We start from the raw sequence: 16356 nt of genomic DNA, 5'->3' as shown, positions 1-16356 counted from the left end.
TCTCTCTCTCTCTCTCTCTCTCTCTCTCTCTCTCTCTCTCTCTCTCTCTCTCTCTCGGGTGCCTTCCTTGGGAAGAAGGATGCAAGAGTTCTTTTGATTATTAACCTGGTATATAATTCTTCCTTTTAGATTATTTGTAGGTAGGTTTTAATGTATTTTTCTCCTCTTTCCTTGCTTCCTTACTTCTCTTTTCTTTTTTTTCTGGAGAGAGGTCTAAAGTTTGCTGCAGACTCCAGACTGAACTGAGTTCTTGATTCTGCTGCTTTAGCTTCCTGAAGGCATGTATTACAGACATGCCCACTATGCGTGTTTATATGTATAATCCCAATGAAGTTTTGTTAGATTAATGTTTAAGTGTAGAGTATACCTCCACATAAAGACTTTTAAAATACACACCATTTTATTTACCTCTGTCATCTAAGATTATGTGTTCATTTGTACATATCTTTCCCTCCCTAGTTAAGGGCTCATTGTATAGCCTCAGCTGGCCTTGAACTCACAACAGGTCTGTCTACCTCTGCCTTCCACGTGCTGGTATTAAAGGAGGATACTACCATGCCCAGTCGTGGTCTACTCTTTTTCAAATTTTTCCATTTCCCTCCTTATCTTCTTCCAGATGACAACTTTTTAAGTTAAATGCTCATTTATCTATAGAGTTTCACCCATGGCTCAGTTTTGTTCTCTCAGGGAAAAAAAGGGACAAGAACTGTGTGCAATAGTTAACTTTATACCACTTTCAACAAAATTCCTACACGATCATCTTAAGAGAGGAAGGCTTTATTTTGACTCATAGCTTCTAGGAATTAGCCTACCATTGTGAGGAGAGAAGAAGAGGACAGTAGTTAACATTATGGTATGTAGGAAGTTCAGTGCAAAGGGGCACATAAAACAACCAGATCAAGATGGCCTTTAAGTATACCCCTCCCCACCTCAGTGCCTTCCTTCCCCCTATAACCGCACCTTCTATCTTAAATGCCTCCCAATAATATATCATGTTATGAATCCACCGAAGTATTAGTCCACTCATTGGGTCAGAACCTCTGTGATTTAAATTCTCTGGAAATGCCCAGCAACTCTACAGGAGTGTTTTGCTCATCTCTGAGGTAATTCTCAGTCTAATCAAGTTGACAATCAAGATTAATGCTCACAGCAGGGCTTGACACATTGACAAGATATTTGTGGATAAAGTTAACACCAGGTGTGGGTTGATGTAAGCCTGCAGAAAATAATAGTGCAGATAAACACTGAAGCTAGAGTGTACTTGTTTGCTGGAGGAAGATCACCACCTGCATTATGAGAGATGTTTGTCAGCTTTCCCAATTTGAGTACTGTAAGGGATTGGCAAAGTATAGACACTGTACCTCTATGTGCTAAAGTAACACAGACTGCTTGATTGCTCTGTCTGTAGGAGCCTCATGAGAGTGATGGGGCTGAAGAAGCTATGTGTCTTGTAAACACTGGCTCATGCAATGGAATGAAGATGCTATGACTATCACATATGCTTCATATTCTTAAGCAAAGGAAATGTAGCTTAGTTAATGTACAACTGAATCTCATCAGTCTAACTGCCAACTCAGGCCCACAACTGAGTCGCTCACCTACTGGTGCTTCACTCTCTTTACTTGTAAGTATCTATCTCTTCAGGTGTAAGAATTGTAGACTGTGTACAGTATACACACAATTAGCTGCTGGCACTTATCTCATTGACTATTTTTGGACTTGGTCAGTAGGAAAATTTGTTTGTTCAATCTATCATGCTAAAGCAGTCAGAATCACTCAAATCCAGCACTGAGCAGTGCCATGCAGCTAGCTGTGGTACACGAGGTGAATGACTTAACCCTGCAGTTGGAATGAGGCTGGAGAGTTCTGGTTTTTCCTCTTCCTCTCACAGGCACTATCACATAGATCATCCAAATGGTTTCTTTTTGAGAAGAATCATCTTGGTGTAGCCTCCTACTGTGTCTCAACATCTTTCTCCCTATCACTTTCTCCCTTGAGATCACAGAAACATTTTAATAACCTAAGCAACAATATGTAAAGACACTGCACAAAGAAGACCATCAAATAATGACATGATTTGCCATACAGTTATATTCTCTAATGGCTATCGGAGTAGGCCTATGTATGAGTAAATTAAGTGTACTGGATTACACTAGGGACTGGAGATTACTGTGGGAAAGGAATGAATGAGGTGTACTAGAGGATAGTGGGGACCATGAAGAGAAAGAACCTGTTCTAAGGGGAGCTGCCTCTTCTAAGCTCTAGCTAACTGCAACCATGAGGAAATATGTCTAGAATAGCTAGATAGTTTTTCAAGTTTTCCTCCACGAGACAGAACAAACAGGTGGCTTCAGTCACATCCTAAATCCATTTCAGAGGTTGTTTGAAAAGTTCACTGTGTGAACTTCACTGAACATTGGAGCCGATCCCCGTCCCCTCAGCTCCTGCATACTGCTATGTAGAGTGTGTGTGGTAGTCTGTAATCCAAAAAATAAATGGGATTCAGCTGTGTTCAGGGACTACCCATTCATGAGCATCTCAAAGCTTTAGTCATTGGCTCTGTCTAGACTTAGAGATAAGTCTCTTTCTGTGTGCTAATATCTTAAACATGTTCCTATTTTATTATTCTCTATTATTCACTGATCTACTTTACAATAAGCTCCTAAAGGTGCATCATACTATACAACCATTTTTTTTCACAAAATGAAGACTACTAAATACAATAGACTAACTCTCAGACAAACAATTTCCTGTTAATTAAATGTTACCCTTACTGAACCAAACTCTTACGATTGAATTTTATTTATTGTTAGTGTGGCAAAGTAGCTACTAACAAATTGTTTTAGATGAGAATTTAAATCTATTATACTGTCTTAATCCCAGAGAAGAAAATTAGGAAAATGCCACACATAATACAATAGATGTAAGTAGTAAATGAACAAGCAAGGCAATAAACAAAATTCCATGAATACTCCCATTATCACTGTTTCTAAGGCTTATCAGGATGGCCAAAATATCTGAGCCAACTTCCCTGTCCTAGCCCAAAGTCATTTTCATGTCTGAAGCCTACTTACTTGTTCTAGCCTAAAATTTAGATTCCTGTCTGAAATTACTTCTTTGTTCTAGCCTAATTTCATGTTCCTGCCTGAAGCCTACTTTCTTGTCCTTGGCCAATGTCACATTTCTGCCAAGCAGCCCATTTCCTTGTCCTTAGCCCATGTCAGATTCTTGTCAAGCATCCCCAAAGGCTCTCCACCTCTCCCCCTTTTTTATTTCATTAACAAAAGTGAGCTTGTCTTAGGTCATTCTGACAAGAATGCCTTCCTTATCCATCATGGAATATGCATTATCCAAAGCAATGTATTTCTGTCTTAGGTTGGTAAGGCTCTGTGCAGAATCTTACCTGTCCTTGGTTTGCCAACCTGTTAATTTAATAACTCTGTCTGGGTGTCCATTTTCAGGTTCAAGCCATGTACTTTGGCTGCCAACATGTTGATGTTGTTAAAGACAAGCTTTAACACAATGGACAGAAACAAAAGTATTCCCAGGACAAAAAGGGCTAGCATGATCAAGCTATATATGCCATTCTTGAAACTTGACCAAAATAGAAATACTGACCTCAGGCCATTGGTAATTTTATCTGCCGTATCAACTGCATCAACACTCAACAGAGCAGCATTCTTGAAATTTATAAGTTCACAAGGTAACATTAAAATATTCAGGAGGTGTTAGAATTATGCCAAATACACTGCAAGTATCTTTAAACTTTTTCCTAATTATAGTGACTACCACTGCAAATTTTAGAACTAATATGAATCCAATGGTATTTCACATGACACTCGAGATGTCTCCTTATCCTTAAATTCTGAACCTCCTTCCAATAATTTGAATAGGATAAAGAGCATCAATCTGGTCCTCCAAATGCCTATCTAAATCCTCTTGTATATTCAACACATTAGTAATATTTTTTTGCTAAATGATTAACAAAAGTAGCTGTCTTAACTTCTTGTGTCAAAGCAATTGCAGAAGCAGTAGTGCTAGCAATTAATGTAATTAAAGCTTTTATACCAGAAATAACCAAGCTCACTACCCTCTTCCTTCTGCTTAAAGCCTGACTCATTTCTTCCAGTACTTGCAAGATATTTTTAGAATACCAAGGTTCTGTGATACTCAGGGCACTAAAACAAAAGCTGGTTGATAGACCTCCATAACTGACATGCCAGATTTCAAAACACAAATGTAATTAAAAGGAATACAATCAATGCAACTTACATTAAATACTGTAGAAGAAACAAATGACTTTTCAAACCTCTATGACAAGACAGAGGTATTGTCTCCAACCATTTATGTATATATCCTTTCTTTTCTCCTTACTGTTTTTATTAGTATTTTAGTTTATTTCTTGCTGTAATTTTTGTCATATCAAATTTGTTTGACTTCTGACTCAATTCTGATATTTTACCCTTCCTAGAAAAATCTACTTTATACTTTTTTTCTACTTTATACTTCATTTCTTTTGCTCCTTGTATTTGTTGTATGGATCAAATTTCTTTGATTCTTTTCTCTGGTGTTTTGAAAGTTTACGTGATCAATTTTTATTTTTATTGAGGATTTTCTTTCCATTAATGAACAATTTAAACTTAAATTTCTGTTTCATTTTCAAGGAAAAAAAATCTGTTCTCTATGTCATCTCTTCCCCCTCTGAAGAGATAAAAGCCCATGTGTACTGTGTTTTTCCTCTGGTCTTTTTCCTTTGGCTACCATATATGAGCATTTACAACTGGGTTTATGATGAAGCCTTTAGAAATTCATCTAAGTAACTCCAGTATTTTTGAAGTGCTTGGTTTTTATTTTTCATTTCTCAGTTTTATAATTGCTTTGTTTTTTACAGTAAGAATAAATCATTTTAACATTCACTGTATTTGATGTCATCCAGTAATAAGGGATATTATTCTGATTGTAAATGTTTAATCATTACACATAAAACTGAAGTCTTCTCCTATCATCTGATATCATCATAATGTCTTGTGAAGAGGCTGTTACTGCTATGAATTTGACATAAATTACTATGTAACTTCCTTTTTAAGGACTGACCAATATGTGTTCTACAGCTTTAATGGCAATATGAATTGACTTCATTCTTTTAAAAGGATGTATACTACAGTATAAATATATCATAAGTTATTCAATGATTTGTTATTTTTAGACATCGAAGTCATTACTGTTGTATATATTACAAACAACATTTTATGTGCCTTTTCTTGTACTCAGGCAAGTGGTTTTTTTGGATTATACATCAGTTGATTGTTATTTCAGTGTATGAGCAGTAGTATGTTTTTCTTTTTTCTTTCTTTTTAAATTGAAAATAGATCCTTCTCTCATACAATATATTCCAAATACAGTTTTTTCTCCCTCCACTCTTCCTAGCTCCCCCACATTCCCTCTCCCCCACATCCCCCCCATTTCCTCTTTAGAAAAGAGCAGGCCTACAAGAAATCCAAGAAATGACAGTCAAACAGAACAAAACACAATACAATAAGACAAGGTGAAAACACCTGTACTCAAGTCAATAGGAGGAAAAGAGTCTCAAGAGCAGGCAAAAGAGGTGATAGCATGCTCCCAGTGTTAATGATCTAATCAAGGTATAAAACTTTGATGAAACAATAGTAAGTGTTGAAGATGTGGAATCTGGGATGTGCTGATGAAGTGTTAGCTTCTAATTCAACTGTTGAGGTGGTCCCAAGAGAAAGTGACTGCTACAGCAGAGGTCCAGCCTCTACCACAACTCATCCCTAAAAGCCAAGTGACTGGGTGGTGTATGACAAAGTTTGTTCATTGCAAACTTCATTTTCAGTTAGACCTTCTCATTTTCCTGCATTGTTGCAGAGGGTGTTGTGTGCCCCCCCTTCCACCTTCAGAAAAAGCTCATGCAAATCAAACTAACTAATAGAACCATATTTATGTTCAGACACCTAGCAGCAAGAGAGTGTAAGAAATGGAGTTTTAACTCCCTAATTTTTCTCAGAAGGAGGAAAAAATTGGAGGTTGAGGGAGTCAAGCTACAATCTATTGAAGAACAGCTTCCTGGACTCAGTGTCTATAGCTAAGTTTGTGTGCACTTGAGAACTTCTAGAAAGCCATGACTTGTTTAGTGTTTGAAAATGGTCAGACTTCTGGATATTAGGGAAATCCAAGTCTTTACACATACCCTGCTGTGATATTTTTTTCAGGCTGATCATGGATAGTGATTCTTGTTAGCATACTTAGGAGACTTGATGTACAGTTGTCTTGGTTAGTGTCCATTGCTAAATTTATAAGGTCTACAGTCACTTCTGGAAACACCCGTAAGGGATTATCCAGCTTAAGACCAGCCTTTGAGAATGTCTGGAGCAGTGTGTTTAGCTACACGACTTTGTGCTCCTGGTGGGTCTCGAACTTCTAGCCACCCACCCAGGAACTCTTGGATCTGTGAGTAAAAGACACACATACATTAGCTTATTTTTGAGATGCCTTGATTAGCACAAAGGCTGGGCACATCTAGTTCTCCACCACGGGTCTATCATAGATTTCCCTCCAGCACTCCCGACTTAACACCCTCTCAATCTAAGAACTGTCTTTGTTGCCTGGTTCCTTCTGGGTGGCCCCCTAGTCTTTGTTGCCTAAGATGCTTCTGAGCATCCATTTTGAGGGCTATAGTCCTTCTCACCTACATTTCAGATAATTTTCCTTCTGCAGCTCTAAATCTGATCCATTTCCCTTTGAAACATGGTGATTCGCCTCTCCTTCCTCTCTCCTGTGTACTAGCCTACACAAATCTAAGGGTCACACCCTGTTTCCCTTTGCCCAATGATTGTCCATTGGCATCTTTACTGATAGATTAAAAACCAGTTGGGGATTCCCAATTAATCAAAGCATTCAAACCAATACCCAAAAAAATGTCTTGAGGAATTCTTTTATGTTGTGAGCCCAGCCTTTAATGGCTAAGTCATATCTCCAGCCATGGATTGGTTAATTGATGTGGGAATTGGTATTGATTAGGTTAATTGACATGGAAATTAGTCTTAACATTGTGTAGAAACATTTTCTGGGTGGAGATCAGGTGAAAGAAAAAGAACTGAGACAAACACTATCATTTACCTTTCTCTGCTTCCCCTTTGGGGGTTATGAGTGGAAGAACAGGGTCTTATTATGTAGCTCTGACTGACTCAGAACTTGCTATATTGGCCAGTATGGTTTCAAACTCACAGAGATGCTCTTGTCTCTGTCTCAATGCTAGGAGTATATGACTTTCTGGTGTTTCTTTCTCCTTCTCTTTGTGTTTACCTCCTCTCTCCTCCCTACTCCTTTCCTCCCTCCCTACTTCCCTTCCTTCCTCCATCCTAAGGGTACATACAATGTGGTCAATTATTTCAAACTCCCACTGCTGTAACTTCACCACCATGATAGCTTGCACCCTTGTACAGTGAACTGAAGTAAACCTGTTCTTCCTTGAATTGCTTTTGCTGGGTATTTTATCATGACAACTGGAAAAGAATTTAAGGTAACAGTTACACATTTTCTTTAATAATGCATTTGGTTAGTGAGCAAAGTCAGAGTATCCCCTTCTTTGGAACTGTGGTATAGTTCCAATATCTTGATATCCAGCATGTTTATCTTTATGGACAAGTGGCAAGGAAAACAGAGAGGCCCCTTAATGTAAGCACTGGAAAATTGTGTTTCCAATTGAGTTGAAAAATAGACTTGCTTTCACATATTAGTGCTGAATAATTTTAAAAAATGATTTGTATTTGTTTATTAGAGGGAATGGATGTATAGAGTGTTTACGGGTTTAGTTTGAGTATTAATAGTTCTTAAATAAACATGCTAAATAAAATGCTTTTTTAAAGAATACAACTACCTATAGCACATGCTAAAATATCTTTTATTTTCTGTCTTCAAAGAATAATAATGTTGTGAATGATGATATCTTTTAAAATGCTTTTTTTTTCAATTTTCTATATGTTTGCCACATGTATGTATGTGCATCAAATGTATGTCTGGTCCCCTAGGAGGCAAGAAAAGAGTGACAGTCAGACCCTTTGGAACTAGAGTTTCACACAATTGTGAGCTGCCATATAGAAGCTGGGATCTGAACCCAGGTCCTTTGCAAGAGCAGCAAGTGCTCTTAACCACTGAGTCATCTTTCCAATTCCTACAATGATATTTTAATGGAACATATGACACACAGATGTGCACACATACACACACTGTGATGGTTTGTATATGCTTCGCCCAGAGAGTGGCAATACTGGGAGGTGTGGCCTTGTTGGAGTAGATGTATCGCTGTGAGCATGGGCTTAACACTCTCATTCTAGCTGCCTGGAAGTCAGTCTTCCACTAACAGCCTTCAGATGAAGATGTAGAACTCTCAGCTCTGCCTGCATCATGCCTACCTGGATGCTACCATGCTCCTGCCGTGATGATAATAGACTAAACCTCTGAACCTGTAAGCCAGCCCTACTTAAATGTTGTCCTTATAAGAGTTGCCTTGGTCATGATGTCTGTTCACAGCAGTAAAACCCTAACTAATACTCACACTCACACACTCTTACAAACACTCTCTCACACTCACATACTGCCACATACACACTTTTACACACATACTCTTATGCACACTCTCCTATTCACACTCATACTCACATACACTCTTACACACACTCTTACATACACTCTTACACAATACTCTCACACACCCTCACATAATTCAATATTCACACACTCATTCACACTCATACACACACACACACACACACATATATATATATATACTCAGCCACACTCACACACACTTACACATACACTCTTACACAGTGTCCCATATACATACACTCACTGACACTCATATACACGCTGACATGCATACTCTCACCCACATTTACACACACACACACACACAAACACACACACACACACACACAGATACACCAACCTTAGAAGTTACAAGGCTTAGGTTAGAGAGACTTATTCAATTTGTAATAACTGTAAAGTTTTAGCCACTGAACCATTGGATCATCAATTTTCATTTATTCTTATTTCACTTGGAGGTGGACTGGTTCCAAGCTCACAAATTCACACATTTAAAATAATTAAAAGTTTCATATTACAAGAGAAAAATGTTCTTTCCTCCACCTTGGACTGTGTCCTTTTCTACACTCATTGATCAGCCTAATACTGAAAAATAGTAAAGCAAACAACATTTCACATAGAACCTGCTTGTCTTCAACATCCAAGATGCAGCTTAGGAGTGTATTCCAGCTTTTGTGCCTGGGCAGTGAATTCACTTTTAAAATTACATTTTTAATCGGTTAAAAAGGTACCATGTCAGAAACATGCATGAACATGCACAGCTATATACAACAGTATAAACGAGGTAGATGGTGAGCTGAACTCTGGGCTAAAGGACATGCCTCTCACTTAAGATATTAGGTGATACCACTGGCTTTAATGAGGTCAAAGGATCTCATGGATTCTTTCCTGCAGAATGCTCTTCCCAGGTTCATACATTACTCCTCTAGATGACCTAGACCTATATAATTATTTCCTGAATTCTAGGTAACAGGGACTCCAGAATTCTATGCATAAAAAAATGAAAATGTAAACATTTTGTAGAGATGGGAAACTTGTGGCTGGACATACTTTAACATGAAATACTGTGAATATTGAATGTGTCAGAAAAATCCTTTCTTCTACTCCCAACCCCACACCAGTGGCATTGCTTTCAGAGAGAAAAGAGAATCTACAGAGAATGTGTTCTGATGCTCTGATGAGACTCTAGAGAGACAGAGGTTCCTGAGCTAAGCAAAGCACCCAGGCTCAGGCCACTGCATGGCAGAGCTAGAGTCTCCCATCTTCTCCTTCTAGCCTTGACATTAATGAAGTGCATGCCAACTGATCAACAATGGGTATAAACTTGATACAAGAGTTTGAGATAATGCTTTTAAACATTGACATTTATGTGGTGGCATTCCGTGTCTCCTAAGAATCCACTTTGAACAAAATAAGTCAAACATCAACTGTTTGACTAGGGTAAATTAGGTAACGATTGATTAGGCAAACTAGGGTAAACTTAAGTAGAATTGAGTATATTCACCTTTTAAATGTTTTCTTTCTCTGTATGATTTTTCTGTAACATATTCTATAAGAATGTGTGGCCAAACATCCAAGTGTTCTATGTGCTACATGGTAATCTGTTGTTTTGGACACAATAAAATGTTTCACCAAAGACAATTAGAAAGTTTAATATAGTTTCTCTGAAAAAAAAAAAAAAGGTTCTGGGAGATGGCTCAGTTAGTAAAGTGATTGCCTTGCATACATTAGGACCCAAGTTGGCCTCCACACATGTGTGCACATAAATATATGTGCCTCCCAAACATGTGCACGTTCACATATATGAACACACAAAATTGTAATCTATAGCAATCTTGAAAGAAAAATAACTATTCTATATATAATGACGGCTCTCTGTTTTATGCTGGGGTTTGGAAAGATTAGAATATTGGAAGTAAGACTTTTCCTTGAAGGTATATTGCCTCATTTTCCCCATCTGCATCTGTCCATGTTCTTTCATTGTAGCTAGATAGGAAACGACTACATAATTTACTTGTACACCAATTACCATATAAAAATAGATATTGATGTTAGAGACTATCTTAGTCAGGGTTTGTATTCCTACACAAACCATCATGACCAAGAAGCAAGTTGGAGAGGAAAAGATTGATTCAGCTTACACTTCCACATCATCACCAAAAGAAGTCAGGACAGAAACTCAAACAGGGCAGGAACCTGGAGGCAGGAGCTGATGCAGAGGCCATGGAGGGGTGCTACTTACTGGCTTGCTTAGCTTGCTTTTTTATAGAACCTAGGATCACCAGCCCAGGGATAGCACCACCTACAATGAGCTGGGCCCTCCCACTTTGATCACTAATTAAGAAAATGCCTTACAGCTGGATCTCATGGAGGCATTTCCTCAACTGAGGTCCCTTTCTCTGTGATAACTCCAGCTTGTGTCAAACACACAAAAGCAGCCAGTACAGAGATTTTCTGTTAGTAACAAAACCCAAAATCTGGTTCCGGAGATGAGTTTACACATATTAATATGCATAGGAGGCTAGAGTTAATGCTGGGACATAGATACGGTTAATGACATTGCATTGTGCTGGGTGCCAGAAACTTTGGACTTTCAAGAGACAAGATACTCCATAAAGTGAGCAGTGTTGTCCAAGTGAACCTCCCTTGTTGACAGAAATGCTTTGATGTCTGTGTATCCAATTCACCTGACATTTTGGCTTCGGGAGCCTGAAGAGTAGCTAGCACTAACTAGATTTTAACTTTTACACACTGAAGTTAAAATTCCATGCAGGACTGGATCCTTTATTGACTCACAAAACTCACAGGAAGGTCCAAACTTTTGATATTATTACATGACCTTGTCATCTACAAATGTGGCAAGCATATGTGGTCCCTGGACTGCAGGTTGGACTTTCTTATTAGACGGTAGCACCATGGATAATAGTGCAGAGGCAAGGTTGCAATCAGTCAGGGTATGGAGTGTAGAATGTCTGGTCACAAACAAAGAGTATTAGGATGGTGGATGACTCAAGGTTCTGTGGAGACATGGAAAAGGTCAGCAACACAGCTGGAGCTCTTGTCTGGGATCAAAGGAAAAAAAACCCAGAATGTGTGTGTTAGAATTATTCATTTATAAAGGGAAAACTCACATCAGGCAGACATAATTTTCTCCAAGTAGCTACTGACCGTGTACCTACCAAATAGAGAGAGTGAAAGATAGCTGGAGTGCAGGGAAGGTGTGGAATGGGGTAAGGATTTGCTTGAAAGGACAGTCTGGGGACTGAGCAACAAGAAGTGAAAGAAGTTTCCAGTGGCAAGACTGAGTTAAAGGTGGATTGGAGTTTACGACTCTGAGAAGGAGCTAGAGTGCAGCTCTAGCTGTTTTTTTTTCTGAGTATAAAATCAGAAAAGATGGATCCTAGCATGTTCAGGAGTGCACTACCCCAAGTAGTCACTGCAAGATCTTGGTGCAAACAAAGTGGGAAGTGGAATGGGAGATGTTCAGGTAACTATGTACAGGAGTACAAGCGGGAGTTGAAGTCTCCAGAGGCACAATAGTGACCTCAAGATCTCAATATATATATATTGAGATAGAGAGAGAGGCTGATAAAAACAAATCAAAATCAAGATAAAAAACAAAGCACATGGTTATTAGAAATGAGGTATTATATGAATCGTTTATATTAATGATAAGCAATATGGCAAGATTTGAAAAAGGGAGCAGGCCCAAGAGCCAGATGTTATTGGTGAATGGAGGGAGCTAGAAGCACGTCAGGACTTCCGAAGGAATGTGATGGAGAAGAAGGAGGTGGCGCAGTAAGAAGGAGTGAACATTAAAAAGAACACTTGTGTGTTTGTGCATTGGGGGTGGGTATTTTTGTGTGATATATGTATATGGTATATGTACACTTGAGAGGGTATACATATATACACCAGAGGAGGCTATCAGCTGTCCTTCTCTATCACTCTCTGCATTATTCCCTTGAGATAGGATCCCTCATTGAAACTAGAGTTAGACTGGTGTCCAGGAAGCTCTAGAGACTCTCCTGTCTCTACTTGTCCTGTCTTCCACAGCACTGAGTTATATGTACATGTATAGCCAAGCCCGGCTTCTAACTATGGGTGCTAGGGATTTGAACTCAGATCCTCATGCTTGTGCAGCAAGTGCTCTTATCTATTGAGCCATATGTGTAGGTCTCAGGAGTGTGGGTTTTTTTTTTAACAGAAGACCAAAATAATGTCAGCTCTATCTCCTTATCCTGAAAAACACTGATGAGAGATTCACGTTGTCCCTTAAGCTAAGCAGGGTGGAAGCAGGGTCTTCCAGAGTAATGGAAGGATATGGAGTGGGCATTTGGTGACTAAATCAACGGCATCACAGAGCTTCTGTAAGGACCCATGAAGAGGACCCCCAATTCAAGTCCCGATCAGCGCGCACCCAAGGAGACACGAGAGACTGACTTGATGCAAAATAGCAAAAGGCAGTTTACTAACAAGGGCCCTTGGATCGAAACTCATCCCACGCAGGGGAGGGAATTTTGATGAAGATCCCAGGAAGTTTAGAACTTTTAGAGGGGGAGGCACAAGGGGGAAGGGAAAAGTGGGAAATTCTGGCGCGGTTACATATGATTAGATATTTCAAACATCAGCACTTTGCGTAAGCAAACATTTTGACAGGCTGGATGGCCCACTATTTTTGACCATGAAGCCTCAGACCTTCTAGGATAAACACCAAGTGGCCCATTACTCACTTGGGCATGTTTAGACTGGTCAAGATATGTCTTTGGTTGTTTCTACATTTCTGGTCACCTCGTCTCTATAGGGGCTTGATATTTTTATTATGGCTATTCTCAGCAAGCTCAGCAAGTTGTTTGGCAGTCTTTGCTAAGTTGTTTGTGGTCTCTGCTGAGCTGTTTTAATTTTTACCCTTACACTTCCTCACTAGGTTTGGAGGGCTCCAGAAGCCTCTAAGTTATGCAGCAGTGAAAACAGCCTTGGGAGAAAAAGCCAAGTGAGAGAAAAGATACAGTAGGGCCAGGAGCAAGGTTTTCTATATGCCAACAGGTTCACTCATATGATACATGGTCATTTTGATGACTTTAGGAATGGCTTATGTAGAGAACCGATTTTGGACTTTTCAACCCTCTTATCAGTTAGATAGAGTTAAGCATCTCCCAGTATGGAATGATTAGATCTGAAAATTTTTCCTTACTCAGAAAATGGCTATTCGAAGAGGTTTGTGTCTGGACCATCTTTAGAAGCAAGATAAATTCTCATTAGCCTGGTAGGATCCTGTGTGAGTGTCTACCCGAGAGAGAAGGATAAATCATCCTGTCTTACAAGTGCTTTTATATTCCAATGCTTCTGTGAATCTAAGCTAAATTGGCTCAGATTCTCATGCATTATCAACATGGCAGGATGTCATTACAGCATTTGATGAGGACTCAGAGTAACATATTTTATAAACCTTAAATCAGAGCATGTGGTCCAGCTATGGATGTTTTCTAATATCTAAATTGAATAATACAGAATTGTGCTTGATTAATCACCGACTGTGCTGCCTTCATTGAGTAGGATGGAATAAATTTAAAATGAGATTGGCTCAGAAAAATTCTAAGATATATGACCACGGTACTTGTAAGTGGGGATAATTTGTCAGGTGGGTATTTCAGTAACTGTGCCTTTTTAATGTATTAAACATATTCTGGTCTAGGGTAGAGAAAGGGCCAGTGAAATTCCTGTGGAGTTATCCAAATCCCAGAAATGAAAGATATAACTCTTCCTAGATAATTTAGACTTACTTTCTCTACTTTCAGGTTCTTTGGTCTTACATTCGTTTCATTTCTTTTTTCACTCAACTGCATAGAAACACATTATCTTGCTTAAGATGAGAAACTCATCGACGATAAGTTGCCTCTATTTCCAGCACTGTAACTCAGGCTTCTTTCTCCAAGTGAGAAAGAAATCCCAGCAGGCTTAGCTACAGCTAGTCCCGTACCTGTGAGTGCAGTATGGACCCTGCACATTAGAAAGCTCCATGAGCACTGGCTAGCTAAGCTTTTCAGTAGTGTGCTTGCTCAGAGGAGAAAGACTCGTGGCAGCATTTCAAGTTGCCACATCTTTACTCATTCTTGGAATTTCTACAGACATTTCAGGGTTTTCTGCCTCCTTCATGACAATTGGTTTTCGTAAGAGGAGAAACTGACAATTCAATTCAGGGATATTGTACAGCTGTTATACAAAATCAATCAACTTATTGAGAAAAATCTTGATATTTACTGGAATTTCTATGAGGTGAAGAATTGTAGGTCAAAAGGTCAGGTGACCTCTTATTACTTTGACATACTGGGTATCACCTACTAGATATGGCTAAGACCTCTCCAAGTTACAGTAGCTTCTTTACAGTATTTTCTCAAGTGGTAGATATGAAGAATGGTAGTTAAGAGTTATGGCTCTGGCTTCTGACCCTAAAGACATTATGAAATTCTCAGAATTTATACAAATACCCCATGTCAATGACATTTTAATCTATTTTCTGCAGGAATGCTACTAAATTCTTCATGAGAGCATTCAGCCTATATGAACTTTGATGCCAGTGCAAAGGCGAAACCTTAGTCTAGAGAATGGAGAAGAAAGGCCATAAACCAGAGCTGGCATCTTTAAAGCCCAGAAAGAATGGAGCTAGAGAGATAGCTCAGTAGCTAAGAATGTTTGCCATGCAACCATGAGGAGTTTAAATCCCCAGCGCTCATACAACAGCTGGGTATGGTCATATATGCCTGTTTCCTTAACACTGAGTATGGAGTGCCCATAGGTAGGCAGGTTTCAAAAGATTGCTACCCAGATGACCTAGCCCACATATGGAACTTCAGATTTAGTAAGACCCTGTCTTGAGAGAATTAAAAATTAGTAAGTTAGAGGAATACATGTGACAACATGCTTTAACTTCTATGTGCATGTACATGGGAGGGTGCACCCACACCTACATGAACAGGCACAAAATACACATATATACTTTCCCAATCCCCTACAAGACTATAATACAGAGTCCTAGATGACCTCAGTGTGGGCTCTCCCAGGATTCTACCATGAACCCCTGAGGTACTTGGGACGGGGGATAACAGGAAAGTTCAGTGGGTGCTGAGACTCTTTCCACAGCTTTGGTCCTGAAGGCAGTCAGTGCTCTGTAGAGCCTTTGAGAAGCTTATGGAAAATAGGCTTTAATCTTCATCATTCAAATCTTACCTTAAAATAATAATCTAGATGATAATCTACAGCAACATTTAAAACTCGTAGGCCCCATTAATTTCTCTCCATTAATAAATGGTTCATACTCTTGGCCAAAGAGTTCATGCCCAGCAGCAGCTGACTATAATTTCCTATGGAATTCTACTTCTTCTGATTATGTTAAGTCAAGAAGGAGTCTTGTTTGTTTGTTCCCTACTGGACCCATATTCATGGCTTTCTATTTCCAAGGCCCATCTCCCTGGGTCACCTGGGCTATGCTAATGCTTCCTATTTTCATGTTAAGTTCTCATTGTCCACCTGACTTAGTTGAACAGTAGTTTCCAAAAAATCCCAAGAAACTCAGATTTTTCTGTGGTGCACATGGTAGAAAGGGAGACTGGGTGTGTGAGGGCGCTCCAACTCTTACCTCCTTTCACGTCTTTGGGTATTGTCATCACACTTTGTTCTACTGCTTTGACTTTTCTGACTAGAAATCATAGTCCTTGCATTGACTCCCTACCA

The sequence above is a fragment of the Grammomys surdaster genome, unplaced genomic scaffold (genome assembly GCF_004785775.1).
Source record: "Grammomys surdaster isolate TR1022 unplaced genomic scaffold, NIH_TR_1.0 146, whole genome shotgun sequence".
Classification (NCBI taxonomy): domain Eukaryota; kingdom Metazoa; phylum Chordata; class Mammalia; order Rodentia; family Muridae; genus Grammomys; species Grammomys surdaster.
Note: the sequence above shows the minus strand (reverse complement) of the source record.